The following is a 23,363-nucleotide window of genomic DNA, read 5'->3' as shown; positions in this document are numbered from 1 at the left end:
TTCATAAGACCAACAAGAACTGCTGCATAGTTGGTAATGTAAAGTATTTGATTTTAGTTGCTTAACTCAAAGGCCAAACTAACCATGGAGTTGATATTCATGTTGGCGCTTTAGGAGGGGTATAAGGTCATATTTTAGGGAGAGACTGGTTTGGCTTTTTTGTTAAAATATAATGTAATATTATTTACATTTGATCGATTTTTGCACAGATTACACATTCACAAACTTCTGCTTTATAGGAACAAAATAAATGTGGAAAAATAAGCAGTAAACAAAAAACAAAATTTTTTAATGGCAATTAAAATACAATGTGCCCTTATTAACGAACCACCTTATGGTACAAATATACAAGCTTACAAGAATGCTGAAGATCATCCTACAGATGGCTATTTATGTCAATCACACGTCCCTTGTCTTGCAGGTCCTAGCAGTAAGTAGAGAGTCTTTAAATGATCCTTTCCCATATATGATCTATTGTTAACCAATCTTCACTAGAAATTCACTCAAACTATGTTTATGTCCACCAATGTGTAGCCAGATGGTAAATTAAACAGAATATACAGTTATGTCCATAAAAAAAAGAACTATTATTACTATTATTTTACTATTCCAAGTGGAAAATCACTGTAATTACTGTAATAGGTTTGATTTTCTCAGTAATTACATTAATTACTGTCTTAGTACGGCGAAGGCATGTCCAAGTAATTATATTAACATTTCAAACGTGTTTGATATGCTGTCATTTAAATTAAAAAACTTATTTTTATTTTTTATTCAATTACTACATTTCAGATGTGCACTGTAGCCAACTTGCCAGGAGATTGTATCAAAAATTCCGACTTTGTAATTGTTGGTTGCAATTTCATTAAAAGTCAAACAATTATTGGGTAATAGTTCAGTAATTATCAGCATGTAATTAACCAGATCAGCCAGGCTGCAAGACGGCATGATCATGTGATTTGTGAGGCAGTGAATTTTCCTGTGCTACACTGAGCTCACATGATAGTCGCACTATCAGATTGAGGAATACTGGGAAATGCAGATGAGCATCAGGGGTCTGTTCTAAACTGGTGTCTTGCCCGGGGAAACAACAGGTGGTTCACCTCCTGAAGCCAGACCTGAGATGGGAGCAAGTTAAAGAGAGGCTTGGAGAGGAACTCAATGAAGTTTATAGGAAACATCAGCCAACCTCAGCCTGCATCCCTAAAAAGGGAGGTCAGAGGTCGTTCTCCTTTTATCAGGACATTCGGCTGGGACAGGCTGGGAAAGCTTGTGCCAGCACACTGGAAAGGATGCAGTTCCTCAAGTTTGCTTCTGTGTTTTTTTGCAGATGATAAAATTCTGCTGGCTTCATTCAACCATTTCTTTCAGCATTCACTGGGGCAGTTGGCAGCGAAGTGTGAAGCAGCTGCAATGAGAGTCAGCGACTTGAAGTCTGAGGGCATTGTTCTCTACCAAAAAGCAGTTGAGTGTGAATTTAAATATCTTGGAGTCTTGTTCACGGCGGAGGGTAAAATGAAATATGGGATTGACAGGTGGATTAGCGCAGCGTCGGACATAATGTATGTGTTGTACCGCACCATAAGGTCAGTTTACCAGTCCATCTGTGTTCCAACCTTCACCTGGGATCATAAGCTCCCATATGACACATATTTCTCTTAGAGAAACCTACCTGGGAAAAACTTCCATACAAGTGAAGTAACTCCCTTTTTAGATGCTAAATCATTACTGGAGGCTGACATGCTGCTCTCACTCTCTGACACTGGGCTTGTGTCCTTGTTTTCCACACAAGGGAACATAAATGTGGCATGTGTCATTGTATCACAATATGAAATGGCACTGTTTTTTTATCATGTAAAAATGTAGGTTGGTGTTATTGTGGACGGTATGATATGGCACACCTCTAGTATAAGAGCAGAATTGACTGTGGCACCAAGTCTGTGACACATACAGAAAGAAATGCTGTTAAAACTGAGAGCAGGAACATGACAAAAATATGCTTTAAACGGTGCCCATTTGCTATCCTAACTTTCCATTACTTTAGTACAATGACACTAAATTGAAGTAATTTATATACTAGTTACCGTTCTAGCCCACTGAATGAATTATACATAATCTGAAGTGGCCATCTGATTTAATTCCAAAACTATACTTGCTTTTTCAACTGAAAAGTGCTTTAATTACAGTATCTGCAAACTCTGTATTTACTTGAGGTCACAAACTTACAACAAAGACACGACAACATAGCCTCGCTCATCTCCCAGTCCTCCCCAGCACAACGTCTTCTCACTTCTCCATTTTCATATGAATTATTCATAGCAGTAGAGATAAGGAATTATGTAAAAGAAGCAGCACATAAATCTCTGTGGTTAGGAATAGTTAATCAGAGCATCCCAAGGGGAGGTGATAGTGCCGTGGAGTATGCAGTCGAGACGGTTTCTCACAGTAACTTTTTTTTCTGTCTTTACAACTCACTGTGTCTGTTCGTGTGTGTGGTCCAGGTGAGCTGGTGAAGGGGAAAATCGCTCTGCATCATAGTTAAAAATGTAAACTTAATCCAACTGACTTGTTAATGGGAATTAACACTTCACTGTAGATTACAGCCCATAAATTATTAAATCCTTTTATTGACTTTGGTTTGTCAGTATACAGTGGCAAGAAAAAGTATGTGAAACTTTTTACAATTTAATGGTTTTCTGCATTATTTTTGCCATAAAACATGATCTGAACTTCATCTAAGTATTTTTTCTGTTATTACTTTAGGCACATTATATTTGTTTTTTTATGACATATTCATACAGAATAATATAAAATTCCCAAAGGTTCACAGACTTTTCTTGCCACTTTATGTACAGTATAGTACAGAAGGAAGAAATGTTAATATAATCTAAAATGGTACAGTGGTGAATACCTGCTGCATATTTCAACCTGTTGTGACATTTCCTTACACTTCACAGAGGTGTGACTTTAAAACGTGTGTTCACCAAATGTTGCAACCCGCAGTCTTTCCATTCACATATAAAGACACCAGCTGCACGTTGACCTCTGTGATCCTATCTGCTCTGGGAAATACAGTATCTCTCTGCAGAGACGAATTACGTTGACCTAGTGTGACACGGGTTACTGGAGCAAAATGAGTGTCAAAATGTGACAAATCTTGCTGAGCCCTTGGTTTCCAAGTCCTCTTTGTTCATTTTCACCTCCATACTAAAAAGGAATTCTGTCACAAGAGGCGGTGTAGTGCGGTGAGCGATGTGTCTGATTTAACAATGACACAAAGGCTGATCTGTTTTAGCTGGGAAAAGACTGTGCCGCCTATAGATACATCTTATAACATCAAAATATTATTGGGAGCATTAGTGATACTGATGGTTGCCATACTAATTTAACAGAGCATGAAACTTGGTGGAAATTGTATGCCTGGCAATACCCCGAGGAGCTTACGCAGCCAAGCCAGAGACACGGGCTCTGTGCAGACAGAAATGGGTGTGAATGGAGATCTGTTCTGACTCACTGGCCCTGATGTGTGAGGCCACTGTAAGCACAGGCCTGTTGGGTCGTAAGCAGAGATTGCTCCACATTGGACTGGTGTTAATTATAGGGCCATAGGCTTTGCCAAGTCTATTTGTAATGATGATTTTTCTGGAAGGCAGAGAACACCGTTGTTTTTATTTGGAAATGTACCACATCCCACAAAAAACTGCAAAAACAAGTGCTTTCCCATGCAGGATGTGTCATCCTGTGTTTTTCAATCTAGGATAGATGTAAATGTAGATGGATGCAACGCCATTTGTGCACTACACTGTCATTCACCTAGGTAAAGTTATCAGTAAACTATAGACTTGGAGCCATCTCCAGTTAGATTTAAATTATTTACAGCATAGACTTTTTCTTTATGTTCCCCAAAATAATTTCAGTCAAAAATATTCCCTGAAAAAAAAAGGCTGAACCAGAAATGGGAAAGTACATGATGGTGTGGGGCCTCGGACCATTAAGGTTTTACTTAAGTGCAAACAGTCTCTGCACGCCACATGAGTCATCTTGGCTTTTTGTAGAGACGCTGAAAATGAAACTGAACGATTTTTACTGTTACAACAATAGCAAAAAGCAAATAGTCTCAGATATGAGGTGAAGCAATACAAAAGGGCCACCTAGTTCTTCCTCGGGTTTCTTGATCTACCTCTACTTCTATCACCTGTCTGCTGCTGGAGCCTAAAGTGCAGAAAAGTGATCTCTTCAGACAGTGAAGCTGTACAGACTGATATGTCGCATGGTGAGATGTGAATACTCACAGAAGAAGTCCTGCTGTATCCAACTTTACCTCCTACAATCTCAGTAGTAGACCACATTCACTCAGGTTGTTGGCTCAGTGTTTGTGTTAGAAAAATCTTAAAAACAGTGGAATAATTAAAGATAGTTCGACTTCAACACCTACAGTATATCAGTACAGTATGTTGTTAGGCAACAATAAGGTGTAGTAAATACCAGCATTGTGGTAATTTGCAGAGTGAGGTGAACAGCCAAAGTGTTGCCTGGAGTTAGATGCTGTCCACACAACAGCAGGTCCAGTATAATTACTATTGTAACTGGGGGCAGGACTATCAATTATAGGGTCCACCAGTGAAACCACAATAAAATGCAGCTGTGGCTTCCATGAGCAGTGCAAATGCTAACACCCAGGATGTTTGCTTTGTGGGTTCATTTGGTGACAGCGACTTCAGAAAGCCGGCTCAGGCTTTAACAACATCTCTCACCAGTGAGCTAAAATACAGCACATCTCACAACAATCTACCTAAGTGCTGCAGCAAGTGTATTCACTCTTACACACAGACACACTCTTTATCTTTGCTGCTGCTGCTGCATAAATGCTTCCTCATGTTCTCCTCCTCTTTCATCTCATTGTCTTTCTCTCACCCTCCCATCACTGGGAGCACAACACAAAATGGAAAAAAAAAAAGTGCTGACTGTGAAAGGGATGACGCAGTAAACATAGCTGCTCTGAATATCTAAATTAAAAGCGGCCTTGTGTATCGTTTGAATTATTCATAAGGGGAAACTGGTTGCAGCTGCTACTACAGGGCAAGAGAAAATCTCTCAGTTACAGTTACAGGCTGATGGATTACTCCTTTTAGCTTAGTAAAGTGTCAAATTAGTGCTTTAAAAGTATTTAGGCGCATAGGTGAATTCGTTTTGCAAGCGCTGTGTAGAAAATAACTCTCCAACATTAATGAGATACTCCAAAAGCAGCAGCTGTAAATGGGCCGACATCCAGTAACCCACCACAGACTATAACAGACCAATAATCCTTGACCATGTAGGCAAAGTTTAAATGCATCACATTAAACCAGCAAAGTCAGAAACAGCACATACACCTGATACTTGGGTTCGAGTATTCGAAATCAGAGCCCACAACAATGTTTGAAAAGTAACATTTACAATTTTATAAACCAGCTTTATTGATGAAATTGCTGGTTTGTCAGTTGACCCACCGCTTTCAGACTGAAATATGTTAACAACCAGTGAATTGATTGCTAAATGTGATACAGCAACACCACGAGGTTCGTGTTTGTGTTTTTTAGAAAGTTATGAGAGAAAGTTTTAGCAACTATTGCACATACTATGAAATTTACTATGGTTTATGGCCAAATACGTGTAGAAGTAATAACATTCCCATCAGATGCAGCTGTATTTTGTATTTCGAGCTGTGGAGGTTACAAATGTTACCATGCCAAACAAGAATATTGGCTTTGTCACTATACAGTATGATGTCATTATGTTCTCATGTTGACATTAACATACTAATCATATCACAGTGTGTGTGTGTGTGTGTGTGTGTGAGTATGTTGTTATGGACTCTTAGTCTTATTACATAATGGGACAAAATACAGTCACATGGTGTTGCTTGCATTTCAGAGACAAACACCACACTATGAAATACTATGAAAAAACACTTTAACTGTACTCACTTGATTCAACGAATGCAAATAAAGCAAGCTATGACATATTTCTTTCTTCTGATTATAACAGTGGGACTGCTGCTTATATCTCAGACAAAACACATATGGCACGGTGTCAAACAGTGCAAATATAAAGCTTTTAAGTGCTGCCTTGTGCTCATTAGCATAAGTAGTGAATGGCAGGGACTGTGGCAGCTCTTTAGAAGACAGATAACCTCCTGCAATGACAAGCCTTGAACTTCACTTCTCCAAAGGATACGGGAGAGACAGAGGCAGTGATCTCAGCTGCCGTCTGAATGAGGGCACCTGGTGTGGGCTGTTGTTCTATCAACCCCTCCCACTGAGCCTTTAAATCTCATCCACTTCACCAGCGTCACGTCTTCACTTAGATAATGAATTATGGATCCCAGCCAGGGTGATATTCAATATTAGATGAACTGCATATCTTCATTTGGTGACAGTGCCACTGCCGCCATAAGGGACAATCCCTTCTCAGCTGCATGAACCCAGATACAGAGGAAAAGCTCATTACTATCCATATTCATGATGGGACTTATGCAGTCTGCGTATGCTGTGTGCATGTGTCCTTTTGTTGTCCTCATGCAGTGTAAGTACCTTAAACGTGCGTGTATGCTGTGTGTTTATATAAGTGAGTGATGGGTTTCTTTCAGAATTGGGAGATTAGAAGGTTTGTTTGACTCTGCAGCCAGCATGTTAATTCTTCATGCTCATGCTTCATGCAATTCGTCTTGCTCTTTCTAAATGGGGAGAGGGAGATAGAAGTCACTATAGTCACTACAGAATGCACGAGACCGTTGTTCCTTCTGCCTGAATACACATGAGTGGCCAGACTGATCTTTAGCCTGCCTCTTTCTGCGCTGAAAAAGACTAAGATGCTGAACAAAGACATGTATAGTACATTTAGAAGAACATGGGCCAGTCGTCTGTCTGAAGGTTCAGTGGAGCGTTAAAAAAAAAACACAGTGACGAGTGACCTTCCACTGCTGAGCCAGCACTTTAGACTCCACTGTAGATGTTATAGCGACATACCGATCGCACTGCTGCTTGTGTTCGTTCTTCTCTACATTTAGGCCGTTAATACACTGGCTAAAAATATTTGCCATTTCAAAGACTAACACTGTGTTGCATTAAACCTCATAACTTCAGCTGCATGAGTTGTATGGCAGCACCACCATGAAAATCCCTGCAAATATTTTGCTTATGTAAGAGAAAAAAGTAAAAAGGGCCCTCCAACCAGTTTGAGATGTCAAGGTCAATTTACGCTCCTCTGTTCCACTAGTGTTTGTAACTCAATGCACATTCAGCATTTTTCTTACCATTTTTTTTTTCTAAAATAATTAACCAGTTCCTGAAGTTTGCTCCTTATTCTTAGACGAAAAACATTCAGAAGGTGAAATTTCCATGATTTTACTAAACTTGAAGACTTTAAGTTCTAAATCTTCATATAACCATAACAAGGCTTACAATCACAGATACTAGGGAGCTATTCCCCTTGTTCAAATCACTCCTCCACACCCTTCCACCTCCTCCCTCCACCTTTCTTTCTGCGGATATCTTTGCAGGCTTCTTCATAAACAAGGTGGCTGCCATCAGCTCCACCTGTGAGTTGTATTGAACAGATGAAGACACCTCCAACAGCCCATCACTCTCTTCATTCTCTGTGCTGACTGAAAACAACACGCCCACTCTCCTCCTCTCAAACCATCATACCTACTGTCCCCTGGATCCCATCATCTCCACATCCACAAGCAATTACACAAATCATTAAATCATCTAGCCAAAACCAAAACTGGGCATCAATGGTACAGTTTAGGTGTAGCTGGCTCAGGTCCTACCTATCTCGGTGAACCATCACGGTACCTTAGCAGGGACAAGCTGTCATCTCTACAGGTCGCCAGTCTACCACGGGTCTGACATACAGACACAGGCGATGACTCACATTCACACCAATGGCCAACTTAGAGTCTCCTCTCAGAGTTAAATAAATAGCGAGGTTTGAACAGAATATATGGAGTGTGTGTCTGAATGATTCAATGCATATCCTAGATCAGCAAGCTCAGTATGATACAATACTTGGTAGAAAGGTTAAACCACCTAAATTTCACATGAAACAGTCTGTAAAGGCTAGATGATAACTGACTTAACCTCTGCACAGTCAAACCAACCTTTGACTGCAGCAGTCATCTCCCTTGTGGCCATCAAGGAAGAATGTACGTAAGATTTCAAAGCTAGACATTAAACATAATGACTAAATGGGATGTTTTAAAGATGACATAGTCGAGTACGTTGGGAGATTAGAAGGATAATTATGCCTATTGCAGTATTTTTCAATTCTAACATGGCTTTCATATGGATGGCGTTGAAGCCCTCTTGGTAGTATATTAAAATGCATTATGTATAAAGGCCAGGATATACAGGACAAACAGAGCCCCTATATATATATTTGCCCATAACAATGCATAAGGCCATGTTTGGTGACAAAGCATTGTCCTTGGATGCTCAGCTGCACTTTGCTGCAATCTATTTGAGCAGACCTCCTTGCTGTCATGCTGCAGTAGTGCAGTTTACTCATTATCTTGTGTCATGTGACAGCATCTCTGAATCATTTGGCCCTGGGAGCTGAAGCAAAAGGGGAAAAAACTCACAGCCGCCACTAAACTCAGATGACAGGAAAGCGAGCAATAACAATGTCCTTGTCTCTCCACGGATTACATAAGAAATTCTACCGATGTCAATCATGCACTAATAGGCACTGTCCTCCAGAGACTTTATCTCTGTAGAAAAATAGGTACAGAGTGTAAGGCAGCGCACAGAGTTTGCTCGGCAGATGCGAGTATGCATGATTGTGTGTGTGTGTGTGTGTGTGTGTATACACAGTAACTACATTTAGAGTCTCTTTATTATAATTTAGATATATTAACACTGTCAGCACAATAAAGGTGGTCTATTCTTATCTCCTCCTTGCACGACAGAACCTTTAAACAGACTCTCAAATCCTCGGCTAAAGCCTCATGTGTCAAAATAAGCCCAGACTAAATTTCAACACCTTTCATTTGTCATGGATTTGAGGCTGTTTGTCAAGAGTTAAAGAGAGAAAACAGAGAAGTGCAGGGGTGCTTCAGCGACAACACGCCAAAACAGCTGTTATGATACGTGAGCTTAGAAGATCAACATAACAAAAGTGGAAATAACGTGTTGAAGTCATGTCAGGACAATGGGAAATGAAATCAGATACTGTAGCAAGGTTAACTTGATGCTGTATGTTACTTTAAGGGTTTCCAAGGGTCACAAACAAAGACTTAAATACTAAACCCACAGGGGACAAGCAACTGTTTAACCATCCGTGTTTCTCCGATCATCTTTAATCAGGGCTGGATAATAAGGTGACAACAGACCATAGACTGTTTATCCTATAATTAAATGTATATACAGTCGATGTAACAGACCCAATGAGCCACCAAGTGAGACAGACACTCTTCAGTGCCAACAGCTTAGTAACATCAAGCCACTGTACAGGTATCGTTCTGATCAGTTACACCAACGTTTGTGGTTCAACAATGGCAGGAAGCTGGAAGAGGCTCCAGGTTCAAAGGTCACAAGCATAATTGAAGAAACACTGAATTTCTTTTTAACAAACAGACATAAGAATAGAATAAAAAAACAGAAAGAAATACAACAGAAGTAGATCTAACAAATGCCTCTAGTGTAACAGCATGAACTACTGATGACTCAAAGGAAGACACAATGGTGAAATGGCAGCTATCTCCCAACTACTGTAGTCTCACCTGAAGTGTGTAATGCTAGAGGACGTTTGGAGCCTCCAAAACAAGCCTTAATGATTTCCTGTGGGTTTACCATTTGTACTTGGCTTTGGAATAACTTCCACCTGCAGTGAGAGTCTGTGAAATCACTAAATAATACTGCACAGCAGGTGCATTGGTGATTAGATTAAATATGATCCCCACGCTTGGAGAAGATTGTCTCTAATGTCATCAGGAAAACAATCTAAAGGATTTAAATGCATTGTCAATCACTAACACAGCGTATATTGTATTTATTATTTTGGTTGTTTGGTATTATGGTCATAAAAAGGTAAAGATGGACGCTAAAAACAACACATCCACTCTCTTTTAAACAAAGAGATGGTATTGGTGTGACCGATGTTACCAATAAACATTTTTTGTTAATATATACTGTATTTATTTTACGCTATAATTTGTTGTGCCATCCATCCACGTGAACCTGCTCCAGAAAAACTTTGAGGGAATAAATGGTTGTAGAATAAATAGGTGGCTGTACTGTATGTTAACTAAGCGTCGTCAAACATAACTGCACACATATTGGTTGTTATTTGCTGCTGTTAGAAAGTCATATTTTACAGGACAGTCTTCTCTTTAGGCTAGTTTGGCTCTTTCATTTAAATGAGAAAGAAAAAAGGATGGGCCTTACTATGCTGCTTATTTTTCTATTAATCAAGCAAGCAGAGGTTTTTTTTTCGCTGTTTGTGATGCTGTCACATGTAGTCTACAGCCTATTAGTGGAATAATTCTCTTGCAAAAATGTCCATTTAGCAGAAGTATCCAGAGAGAGATCAAACTAAAATAAATGTGATTTTTCTATCATTTATCCATCCAGCATGTTTATCAGCAAGCTCAACAGTCTGCCGCTGCATTTAAAGTATAAAGGCAGTATTATTTAGTATTTTTGGTTTACAGCTATTTCCCTCCACTGACAACGCTGAATATACTTTAAATTCACCACAATGATCAAATATGCTGTTCATACTGTATATGGCTATTCACACGTTTTCAATAGATTGCCACAGAGACATACTGTAGGTGATGTTAGTGTTGTGGCTCCGATGACAATGTTGACTTGGCATTATTAGAGGAGGTGAAGCCTACTGTCTTTGATAAACTCCTGACTTTTCATCTAGCATCGTCATTGGGTCAAAATTCCACTTTGGGGACATTTGCTTAAATAACTGATGCTGTATTTTGTCTTTCAAAGACAGTCACCAGACAACAGCTGATGGCCACAATCTGGTTTCATTAAGTCACTATGAGACTCCACTTACAGGATAGACTCTCCCACCACTTGACCACTCAGCCACACTTACCACGCTCACTATCTGTCCTTGTACTAAAGACAAGCCCCCTCTGATCAAATGTCTGCCAAGGGGCTTCTAGAGGACAACACCCGCGAGACAGCTCCAGACTTCTTATTGATCTGACAGTGAGATCAAGCCTGAGTGGCCAGCCTGAAGTCTGAATCACCGCTTCTACGGCCACATGAACTACATGCAACATTCATCATGTCAGCAGACATGATGAATAGAGCAGAATTCATATACTTGAGGGTGAAACTCTGTTAAACTGATCAATTTTCCACAGCAACATTTACGTATGAGACCTTATTCAATATCACTGACAAAGTGACAAAGGGCTTATGCCATTAAAGCCTAGATTGCATCGCACATAAATCTTGCTCAAAGCACTGATATGAACGTCCTCTAAAACACTTAGAGTTTACTGTTATCTCGAGGTTGTGGCTGTGTGCATGAGTGTGTATCCATTTCAGGTGAGCCAGGCCCTGGAGTATCAGCTGCAGCCATACACTTCTCATTACTCCAGTCATCCTACTGTGAGCACTCCATCACACATAGCCATCATGCTGCTGTCAGGCCAGCTGCACCAAAACACACACACACACACACACACACACGCAGAAGGAGCATTTGGTAACACAGCTCATCACCAAGCCTTTGACGCTGAGAGCAACTGTCAGGAATAAGATCAACTGCATCAGTAATTCATTAGAGAAATCTTAATCACTAAATTGATGAATAGTTGCTCCTTGTCCACCCATTCCCCTCACTGGATTACTGTCTGCACTGCTGAGTTATAGCTTCAAGAGGGAATATTAAACACTAACTGGACAGAGAGCGACATCGTAATCAATACAAATCACCTGTACATTATATCCCGTGTTAGAGACACTGCAGGGCAGTGTTTATGACAGGGATTATTATTAGTACATTCTCATCAAATGGTCAACTCATTGTTACCAGTTAATTTATGAATTACACCATCCATCCAAAAATAAATGAATAAAAAAACACACACTCTAATATTTTGTTGGACCTTTAGCTTTGATTACAGCACGGATTCACCGTGGCATCATTTCAATAAGCTTCTGCAATGTCACAACATTTATTCCCGTCCAGAGTTGCATTCATTTTCACCAAGATCTTGTTGATGATGGGAGAGTCGGACCAGTTGTATGTTGTTTGAGGTAAAACCACATAAAGGGAATTTCAGATATGGCAGATTTATGAAGTCCCAGTGACAAACGCACACGACTATGCAGTTTCCCTGAGCTCTACTGTGTGTTTTAGCACTGTTCATCATTTTGTTTTGGCTTTACAACCTGTAACTCACCAGTGTTGTTTCTAGATGTAGCAGGGAGCTGTTTTCAATGTAAAAAGCCTCTGATAAAGCCGCTGTACCTGTCACTGTTCAGCACATAGCACGAGATTGGCACAGTCTGTGACGGCAGCAGGTAAACAAAGTGGAGCAGTTTGCAGTTGAAAACACGGATATTTCCACCAAGAGTTGTTTGAAACACAAACTATGCCATAACCGTAATGTGAGCTATCTTGTTATAGCATCCAAATGTGAGTAAAACGGGGAAGACTTTTTGTCGCTGTGACACTAATGCACTGCTGTACAGAACAGAGCTAAGAGATCAAATATTCTACTGTGACTCCAAATGAATTTTAATGTAATACTTTACAATATCTGCTGCATTTGTAAATAACATGTTACAAGGCAGTATTATAATAATTTGGTACCATTCAATCTACTGCAGAATAAAACACATACACCTCACCTTTAATACTTTGCTGTTATCTTAGTTATATTATATATGCACTATAAAACTAATTCTTTTGACTTTGACGTTTGGAAAGATTTCAGCCTGTGCTACGAAGTGGTTTTATTTTTGTGAGGCTCAACTTATCAAAGAGGTCAAAACAATATCTACAGTCACTCCTAGTATGAAATATGTATTAATGTTAAAGTGTATGGTGCACATAAAGTGATGAAATACAAATTTCATGGATTCAACTTATCATTTTGGTGCGTGACTTAAATGACCAACAAGTGATTTCATTAGGTGACATCAGGTCCCTTCCTTTTAAAGCTAGACATAAAGCAAGAGCTGGAGCTTTTCCATTACTTTAGCTGTTTTTATAGGCTTTGGCAATGTCATCTGACATTAAGACCACACAGGGTCACCCTGAGCCTTTCATGAGCTTAAAGTGAGATGTGATATTAACGGTATTACAAACCAGAGAATAATGAGAAACCATTTCTCTGACTCTGATACAAATAATCAAAGAAAAGAAAAAGCTGTGCTGGAATCTGTTAAACCAATAATCTGACAGCTATTGTTACTGCACTTATTCCACATTTGGGCTTTGGTCGTGTTTATGGCCCCCTTGTACAGAAAATAAAGAGCAGGCCATTTTTTGCTTTCAGTAGCTGAATGTGCTGCTGTTAGAATACTAACGAAAGTAATTTAGTGTATGTGCTCTGTAATGTGTAGGAAACATGTAGTGTTTGCAAGTAAAAGGAACTGAAATGTAAATATATTGTATATGTATTTAGATTAACATGTAAATCTATTTGAAACGCTCAAACAGTTAAGAAGAAAGTACTGAGTAACTCCAGAGTCTGACTGCCATGAATAATCTCTGACATCAGCACCGCTTGCTGATTACATCAAATTACATGCTGACGGCTGGATAGTTAAAAGGTAATGACTGAGATGTACTTTTGAAACTTAAAATGCACCGACTGTAAATCCTGCAGAGCTTTCTGCTGATGAGCAGATTTACTGCAACTAGACATCAACCAGTTATGGTTAACAGATAAGTACCATAACTGGTCATATATGAAGATGCAATTATCTGTTGTGGACTTTGCGACAATGTTATGTTTGCAAGGTGACTTCGTCATCGAAAGTTTTACTAAAAGGGAACAAAAGAAAGGTTGTTCTGTTTGTTGTGTCACTGATGGTCTCGGTCAGCTGGGTTCACGTACCGCTGGGATGAGAGCAGCCATATGTCACGGGGAATTAAAAATAATGTTCACTATTAGCATTCCAAACAGCAAACGCATAAATAATGCAAAAGTTACAATTTCTTTGTTCAAGGATACATCACTCAGAACCAAAGCTCAGCATTTTGGGCGCCAGCGTGCCTTGAGAGGTGTTTGATAATGAAATGTTGAATACTAATCCTGAACCACATGTTGAGCCGGGAGGGACTTGATCCCAGAACAAAGAAGCTCAATCAATAGAGGATGTGTCCCATGGAAGAAACCCAGTCAGAACATTGATGATTTTTAGTATTGAGTATTGATTTTCTTTTACATCCTATAATAAAAAACACTTATAAGAACAACATCAGAAGGTCTCAACGCCCAGCTACACTCTTACAGTTACACCTGTCATATAGGTCACTGGTATAGCCTGCTCGCTTTTCACCAGTGTGTGTGCAAAGACAAGCGCTAATTATAACGTGACCTATAAGTATATCTAATCATAGTCTGAGTCATGGTCATAGTGGAATCACCACCAATGTCCACTTACCAAGCTGTAACTACCATTCCTTGGGCTGACATTTCCTCTGTAGGGTGCAATACACTCACCTGTTTGTCCGAGCCTGCTTTGCCTTTAAGGCTTCAGCTTGTGAAAAATGAGCCTGTCCCACCCTTTCCACCCCCACGAGCCACTAACACCACTCACTTCAAGCCCAGGCCTCCCTAATTTTTAAATACATTTTACATTAGGTGTTTACTTTCACCATTTCCTCCAAGCTGCCGTTACCAGCAAGAAGAGGGCAGAGCGTTACACCTTACTGTTTATCAAAAATTACATTAATTACAGCTTCAGTGAAAGGAAAGCGTGAAGCGGAGCTTCAGTACGACAGACTCTGTGCCAGGCACAGACAAGGGCACAGACAAGGAGAAACAGTTAACAGGAAAAAGCAGATAAATAAGGAGCATTTAGAAATCTGCTAGGAGAGAATGAAATCTAAAAACGTAAACAGATACATGTAGGAGTAGCTTAGACAAGTACAATAGTACAGGATGAACAAGAGTAAGTTAGAGTTGAGGCTGCTGCTCCACAGACCTGTCACGCCTTGAGGTACGGGCCTCTTATCTAGCAGGAGCAAAAGCATTATCAGAACACCGGGACAACGTGTCAATATGTCTTACTGCGAGTACTTGAGAAACAAAACCGGTAGGTCTCAGTCATGCCTAGAAAAACTGTGACTCCTGCAGAGTGCGTTACAAGGAGCAGGTGGAGGTGGGAGGTGGGGGGGGGGGGGGGGGGTCTAAGAAACCATGACGACTGAAATGTGATGCCTCAAAGTTAGATTCAGTGGGAAATGGTAAACCTCACAGCGGGACGCCGGCGCAATCGCGGCACAACAAAGTGAAGCATTGTCTACCAATTTACGTCGTATTGCATCAATGGGGACGCAAAGCAAAGCTCTAATAATAACAAATGTTATCTGTGATTTCTTGTGGCATGGCAGTACATGAATAGATGAGCCAGTGCTGCGGAGACTAAAACAGAATATTACATAATCAGGTGACTTTGCAAAGGCAGTTTCATCTTATTGTTTCACTGACTGAATGAAGGCCAGGAGTGATGACATAGCAGCGGGGAGTGAGAGGAGAGTTTATCCTCTGGCCTTGAAGAGGGACAAAGGACAATGGCTCTGAGTGCACAGAGGAGGAATATAAATACATCGCTTTGTTCAGCTCTTTTCCATTCTTATACAATTATCCCTTCCTTCCATTCACTGCCAGTATAAACCCCATTCTGCTTTATGGCTTTGAACACTGGGACGACCAAAAAGGAGAATTTGAAAGCCTGTTAGGTTCAGGCTGAGATCCCAGTGAAGGTCCTGATTAAGGCCAAGAAGCCTGTCTGACAGTAAATCAAGACAGAGCTGCTCTTCAAATAGTTTGGTGCAATAAGACAAAGATCGTGTGCATTTGATTTCTTGCTTGACAGATTTAAGTATTCAGTATTCAGAAAGTGCTGAAGTATGTTCAGACAGTCTCTGACAGCTTCTGGTGTGGCCGGACAGCATCCTCAACAAACTAGTTTGATTGCATCATTTCTGCGCAACTCGGGTCTCAGGTTCTACGGGACAAGTCCAAGTCAAGTTTTCGTAGGTAAACTGTAGATCGTTCAGCTCACGGACTGATAAATGATGCTGCATTTGAGCATTTTCCTTTGGTGCTTTCAGTTTGCAGAGCTGAAATCAGGTCTATTCAAAATTTACTCGTTTACTTTTTATTGCTGTGGAATTTTATAAAGTCATGAAACATAAAACCTAAGTATTAACTTAATCATTTTCAGTAGGCTTCCCATGGTTCTAACTCCTCCAGATGACGTCATTTGCAGGAGTTTCTCAGTTCAGCTAATGTCACCTGGAGGAGTTCTGGAGGAGCAGTTTGACTAAGCCTCCAACCTCTATAGTATGAGTAACAAGATGACATTATCTGAACTGAATCAGTTCAAATCTAGCTTCAAATATTTTCTGACAACTTCTCCTGATGATGTCATCCGGAGGTGTTTTCATACCAACAGGAGCCTCAAAGCATCTCTTCTCCAGTGTACTCACTTTTTTGCCTTCACCAGGGCGATGCTAATCTGCTGTCTGAGATGCCTTAATATTGGTGTACTTACACACGCGAGAGTGGTATCGGCCTCATCAAACTCTCAGCAAGGAAGGAAATGAATTTCCCAAGATGCAAATTATTCCTTTACATTTAAGTAAGTCCTCAGTTCTGTGTATCAATTCCAACTCGCGTCTCAGGTCCACTGCTCTGGCTGCACCACTTTCATCAGAAACATCACTGTGATGTGTGACATGGGCCAGCAGGTGGTTGCATGTATTAGGAAATGTGGCAAAGTAGCGACTTGAATGGCATCTTCCTAAGGACACTGGTGCCTTCCTATCCAGGACATTTTCTATCATACAATGATCTGAGATCGACAGCTTCAGGTTTTCCCAGCTGGTTTGTTTTTTTCTTCTCTTCCTGTTCAAACGCTTTCCATATTTTCTCTTCGCTTCTTCAAAGGCTTAGCCTGTCTCGCAGACATCTGTTTTGGTATTGGATCTTATACGTGATGTCATTTTTCTTCTCAGTGTCAGATTTGTCCTTGGATTGTACTGTTTTAAAAAAAAGGTGGTAAATCTACAGCCAGAATAAACAAACAAACCTGCTCGGCTTCCAGCTACTGGATGTGTAGTCCAAAACTGTAACTAAACCCTGTCCAACTAAAACTATATCAAAAATTGCTACAAAAATAGGAAAAATACACTGTGGAGTTATTTCATAACCACAGGTCAGCTTTCTGCAGCTGCATACTTGGCAACTGCATTACACTGAAGCCAGAATATATTGGTCCAGTGAACGCTGTCTTCACTGCTTCTCACCCATTTAAAATGCTTTTTTTTTCAGCCCTTCAGTCATCATTGATTATTCTAACACAGGATTTATGTTTGCTTTTATTAGAGGTGATAATAATGGCCTTTTTATGTCCCCTGTTCCCTACACATCCATGTGAAACATGCTTTCCTGTTCTGTGCATTCAAACAAACACATTTCCTTTGCTCTAACGAAGACATTAAGCTTCAAACCCTTGTCCACATTTCAGTGATCCTTGGGAGGAGACAAAGCAGGCAGCCTCACGTCGGCCATCCAGGTACAATGCGGCAGGAAGGCAAGCAGCTATACTACAGTAGTGGCATGGCAGGTTCAGCTGAAGGAGAGGCACTGACACCCATACTAATGAGGCTCTACGCATCGCAGTGACCAAGCGTATGCAGGAGGATCAGGCAGAAACAATCATACAGCTACCAGGGAGCATATTGCCTCGTGGAGCCCCCTCCCTCGTGGCACCATTCAGCAGAAAAAGTTATTTGCTCTCTTCTTTTTCCATCTCCATCCTCTCAATCCTCTCAACATTTGAAACATTTTGACAGCTCTATTGCACACTAAGTGACGACAACACAGCACCAACCATGATGCACAGATCTCGTTACCGCAGGAACGTGCTACACGAATGTACTGTTGTACAATTGAAATTGAATACATCACTTTATTCAGTAGCAGAATTGCTACAGTTATTAGGGTTTCATGTTGTGGTAGATCAGGGTTGGTGTGAGACAGCAGCTTCCTGAAAATGGGCCTGTGTAGCTGCACACTGGTCAGAGTGGCCATGCTGGCCCCTGTTCACCACCACCAAGTGGTTTAATGATGTGCATACAACAATAGATGCATATTTATGTGTATTGGCTGGAAGGCAAAACCTATTTAAGAAAGTCACCTGTAAAATGAATAGATTTGGTGCAGATCAAATGTTCATCTTGATCCAGTGTACTGTATACAAAGAGAAGTGCAGTTACTTCATCACACTTGATGGATGAATGAAATATGTCCATATCTTTTTGGCTGATGTTCTTTCGAGCAAGATAGATTTATTTTACAGGTGCTATTGACTGCTGTGTTGACTGATGCTTGGATTTGAGGCTGTTTGTCGTAAATATCGCAAAAACTGTGACTGCGAAAATCGTGTGACTAATACATGACACAGAAACTGTCACTAAATAAATCTTTTCGGGGAGCAACAATTTGTAGCACCAATCTGTTTAATATGATTATTTGAATAAGGAACTTAAAGCGTCTCTGCATAATGAAGAATACACATGAAGAATGGCACCTACTTTAAGTATATGCTTTAGTAAAACATATCAATTAAAATAGAAAAGAGGAGGATTAGATGGAGAAACAAAGAGTTAAAAGAAACAAGAAGCATTGACCTTTGTAAGACCTTACAATTCTCCAGATCACCCCCAACCGATTAATAAAGAGTTGGATTGCTTTCTGATGACAGACAGATGCTCTCAGTGCAGGTGGTGAATCTGGGACTGGTTCATTAGTCATCAGGCAGCTCCTGGTGCTCCACTGTGCATGCTCCTATAACTATACACTACTGAAGCATTCCAGAGGAAGTCAGCTCCTTTATCCAGTACAGCACGATCCAGTCATGCTTCCAGATATGATGCCTTTGGGAAAGAGTGGAACTGCATTACATCTCCGAGTCATCCAGGATTCGCCCTGCAGCAGCCTGCAAGGCTCAAGAGCTGCCCCATTACCTGCCAGTCTTCAGGAACAGCTGTCTCACTCCGGATGTGAATTATGCAACAGTGGTGTTTACAATGTAGGCAGTAGGCACTGTAGAAACACAAACAAGGACGCATAACCCGAGTGAGGTGAGGACAGAGGCTGTTCTTTAACTGTTCCCGCTGTCTTAGAAAGACAGCGATTTATAACAGTCAACATAAGGTGACCTGCTAATCAACTGACGCTTCATGAACAAGGCAAGAAATGGAAGAAACACACAGGCTGCTGTGTGACTGTACACACACACACACACACACACACACACACACACCACAACAACAACAGCATCAACAACACAAGACAGCACACAGGAGCTGCAGAAGTCATTTTCTTTGCCTGTGTTGCTAATCCTGCCGCAGTGACTGAGCAACACGAGTTTCTGTATTACATCACATCTTCTCTCTAAATTCAGCACTGCTGCCCATTGGCCCATGGTAATGAACAAGGAACAAAACATTCTACCAGGGAGCGTGGTCACTAACTGGTTTTGCCTCCTAAATTTCTTTTGTTATACAACTTATAAAAGCTCATCACATAATAAATGTTTATGGTAAGTCTGACAAGTTCTCATGCAGCTCTGTGTTAGTTGCAAACATCCACGTGACCGTGTGCTACTTAGACACAACAACCTCCACTTTGTAAATGTGCAGTGAAAAACTATGTAGGTAGCAAAGTGGAGCATAAAAATGAAGGAAGCCGTCAGATGTGCTGAAGATGTGAATATGTTTCCATGCAAATCTCTTGCAATGCTAATCACAGAGATAAAAGGAAAAGCACTAGGTAGTGTATAAACTTTGGAGGGATTTATATGTGAGGGATTAACAGAATAAAATATTATGTTAAGCAAAATGAAACATTCTCAGGCTGATATAGTCCATGGTACAAAGAAGAGAATACTGCTTTCTGTGTACTGTAAGCTACTGGTGGTACAAGTTATAATGTGGTACTGTATATACAGTATGTGGTTAGTATTTAATACAGTACATTAACTGCATCCAGGCTGAGTGACTGGGCACTTTAAAAATCAAATAAAAAAAATATATAGTAGCACACCTCGTGTCCGGTGGCAAACTATTCTATTAAGCTTGAAGGTTATAGTGAGGGTGAGTGATCATGAGAGTGTTTGTATGCAGCGGTCCTGGGGGACGTGTTGCATCTATCTGTGAAAAGAGAGACAGGCTTCAAATTGCCTCCCCGCTGAGGATGACATAGTGCACTATCACTTCCAGCTACAGTCGAAGTTTGTGTGTGTGTGTGTGTGTGTGTGGGATGAGGGGGATGAGGGTGTGTGATGTCACAAGGCTGAATGTTGTTCTTGACTCTTTGTGGCCCTGACAGTGAAGGGGCTGTGTGGGTGCGCTTGAGAGTCTCTCCTGACCAAACAGGGCTGCTAGTTACTAAAGTAGTAAATATGGCAAGGGAGCAGCAAAAAGACTTCAACAGCAACAAAGCCAAAGCGCAGCAGACTATCAAACCACAAACGCGGATTAACATAATGGACGTTTGCAACGGGAAATGCGTTTTGAGAGAAACATAAAGCCACCTGAATGATGTGGTTTATCAACACAATGAGGACATTTCCTCATTGTTTTAGTTTCTTGGCGCGCAGCGTTACTATTTGGATTCATCATTCTCGCTGCACCGTTTCTGGTTGCCACAGAAAGCTGTTTTCAGCAACAAAAAAGCTCCAGTAAAGCAACACACACACACACACACTTAGCAACTGCTGTTATCATATAACACAATATGTTTACTGTATTGTTTCCCAAAATTTAACTCGAGTGCGCTTGTTGTTTAAACTATCCCCCACACGGGGCTCAGAAACTGCCTCAGTGCTGTAGTCCTACTATCCACCTTAGTGGGCTCTGATGTAAGTTGCAGTAGTTTTCATGAGTTGCACGTATTGTTTGTGGTTTCCAACTGAAAGTTATGATCTCCCCACAGTTTTCTAACTTCTCTGTTATCTCAAGCTATGACAGCGGCTTCACATTATTATGCAAGATCTTGACACAGTGCACAGGCAGGATTAAGTCAAAGTGAAGCCATGGTGTGATTTCCCAGTCTCCAACTCAAGCTTAGCTTAATCTGCAGTTCACAAAGGGCTGCAATATTCCTTCCTGAAATCCTACACTCAAATGAGGAAGTGCTTGTACATACACTATGCAAGTGGACATGCACGTGTGTCGGGGAAAGTGCACATCAACCCCTTGCAGGTTGATTCATTACATTACTAGTTAATGTGGGCTGTGAATGCTAGTTGAAATGATGTAATGTTTTCTGTCAGGTGTTGAGCTTGGTGCTGCCTGAACATGGTGAGACAGATGCACATTGTGCGTACCCTCCATGCACAGTGCTTTTGTTTCTTGAGTGTTTTTTGATAAATAATTTAATGGCACTAGGATACTGACTGTGGGGTTACTGCTGTGGCAGAACAGAAATATTAACATAGTAAAGGTCTGTGTCCTGCTTGAGAAATAGCATTTTTCAGCTCAGCATCAACAGTCTAAGGTTTAACGTGGGTTTGAAACAGTTCATCACAAAGGTGTGAGGAACTCTCACAGTCCAGATGTTATTCTTTCAATATGTCATATGGCCAGTCCAGGGAAAGGCTGGTAACTGAAATGTAACACGGGTAAAAAAAGTAATGTCCATCTCAGACCTGCAACGGTTTGTATTTTTATTAACAGTGAACATGATCATTATGTAAACTTATCCAGCATTTAAAGTTGGAAGTGGATCAAGTCGAACTACTAACCCTGAACCCTCCTCCCGGTTCCTTCCAGCTATATGTCAAGTTGTCCTTGGAAAAGACACTAAAGCCCGTCATCTATTTGCAGCTTTCCAATCACATTTCCCCAGATTAGTAAAGTACGCCATTATTATTATAGTCTTATCAATGTGAATGGATTATGTGCAAACTAAGACTGCTTTCCTATATAGTTGCTTCAAAGTACTCAACTGATAAACATTAGTTGACCAAAAAACAGTCAGCAAAACAATACAACACTAATTTACTTTAAATATATATATTGCAGAGGAGTAATGGAGCTGTGGCCATACGCTTTCAACTCTATCACAATCTAACCAGCTCCTTTTGCGGTGACCTGCTGATGTGTGGAAACAAAGAGGAGTGAGGTCTGGTCAGTTTTGCAATTATTTTTGACTTACTCCTTAATTAAAATAATACAGCTTTGTCTAGTTGCACTGTAACAGCTCCTATGTTGTTTTCAGCTCCAGGATTGTTGTTGTTGTCTAGCATTAAACTGCACTTTCAATAATAATAACAAGTGTTGAGTGTTGATCAATGAGGCTTCAAAGGACCATTTTAAAAATGTTAGAATTGTCCACTAAGGAAATGTTGGTGCAGAATAGTCCAATACTGATGGTTGATTGTAAAGCCGTGAGTTGTATATATTTCTAACAGACTGACTTACTCAATACATTAAAAATGTGATCACAGGCACACAAATGTGTCAGATAGTTTACTTATTTGTATTGACACTTGGGACCCTGAGACTGGGTCCGGGTCAGGGCTTGGTTTGAGTGAATGTAATCGCTCGCATGAGCCAGTAGGCAGACATCCCATGGTGTTAATCTTCAGAGGGCTCAGATCTGCTCTCTGACTCCCTATGAAAAGCCCATGGTCTGTTCATGCTCTTTTGCAGTGAACCGACGCATAAAAATTACAGCAAAGAAAACCGATAACTAGTCAGCATGTAAAAAATGAAAGTAATGATGACAAAACCGGTTTAACTCGGCATTGCTGCAGGATGTTTGGGGTAGGAATCAATCTTTTACTCAGTACAAGCTAACAAAAACATAATAGCAGTTGCCATTTTTCCATTTTCATCTTTATGCTTGTGTTTGTTTACCACAACATTCCTGCATGCTTGGTCAGCAACACATTACAGCTGATAGGAGAACATGGAGAGGGAAAGACATTTCCAAAAGACAAAATGTGTTTTCAAGAGCAGCTTTCTTATATTTACACGCAAGTAATTAAAGTCAACTTGTGATTCAAGAAGATCGGATATTACATTGAAACCCTGTGAGCTCTGTCCCAGTCCAAAAAGTATTTCTGCATACACACAATCACCCACAGACACAA

This window comes from Anabas testudineus, chromosome 7, assembly GCF_900324465.2.
Source record: "Anabas testudineus chromosome 7, fAnaTes1.2, whole genome shotgun sequence".
Lineage (NCBI taxonomy): Eukaryota > Metazoa > Chordata > Actinopteri > Anabantiformes > Anabantidae > Anabas > Anabas testudineus.
The sequence above is the reverse complement of the archived record's forward strand: the minus strand, read 5'-3'. Positions refer to the sequence as shown.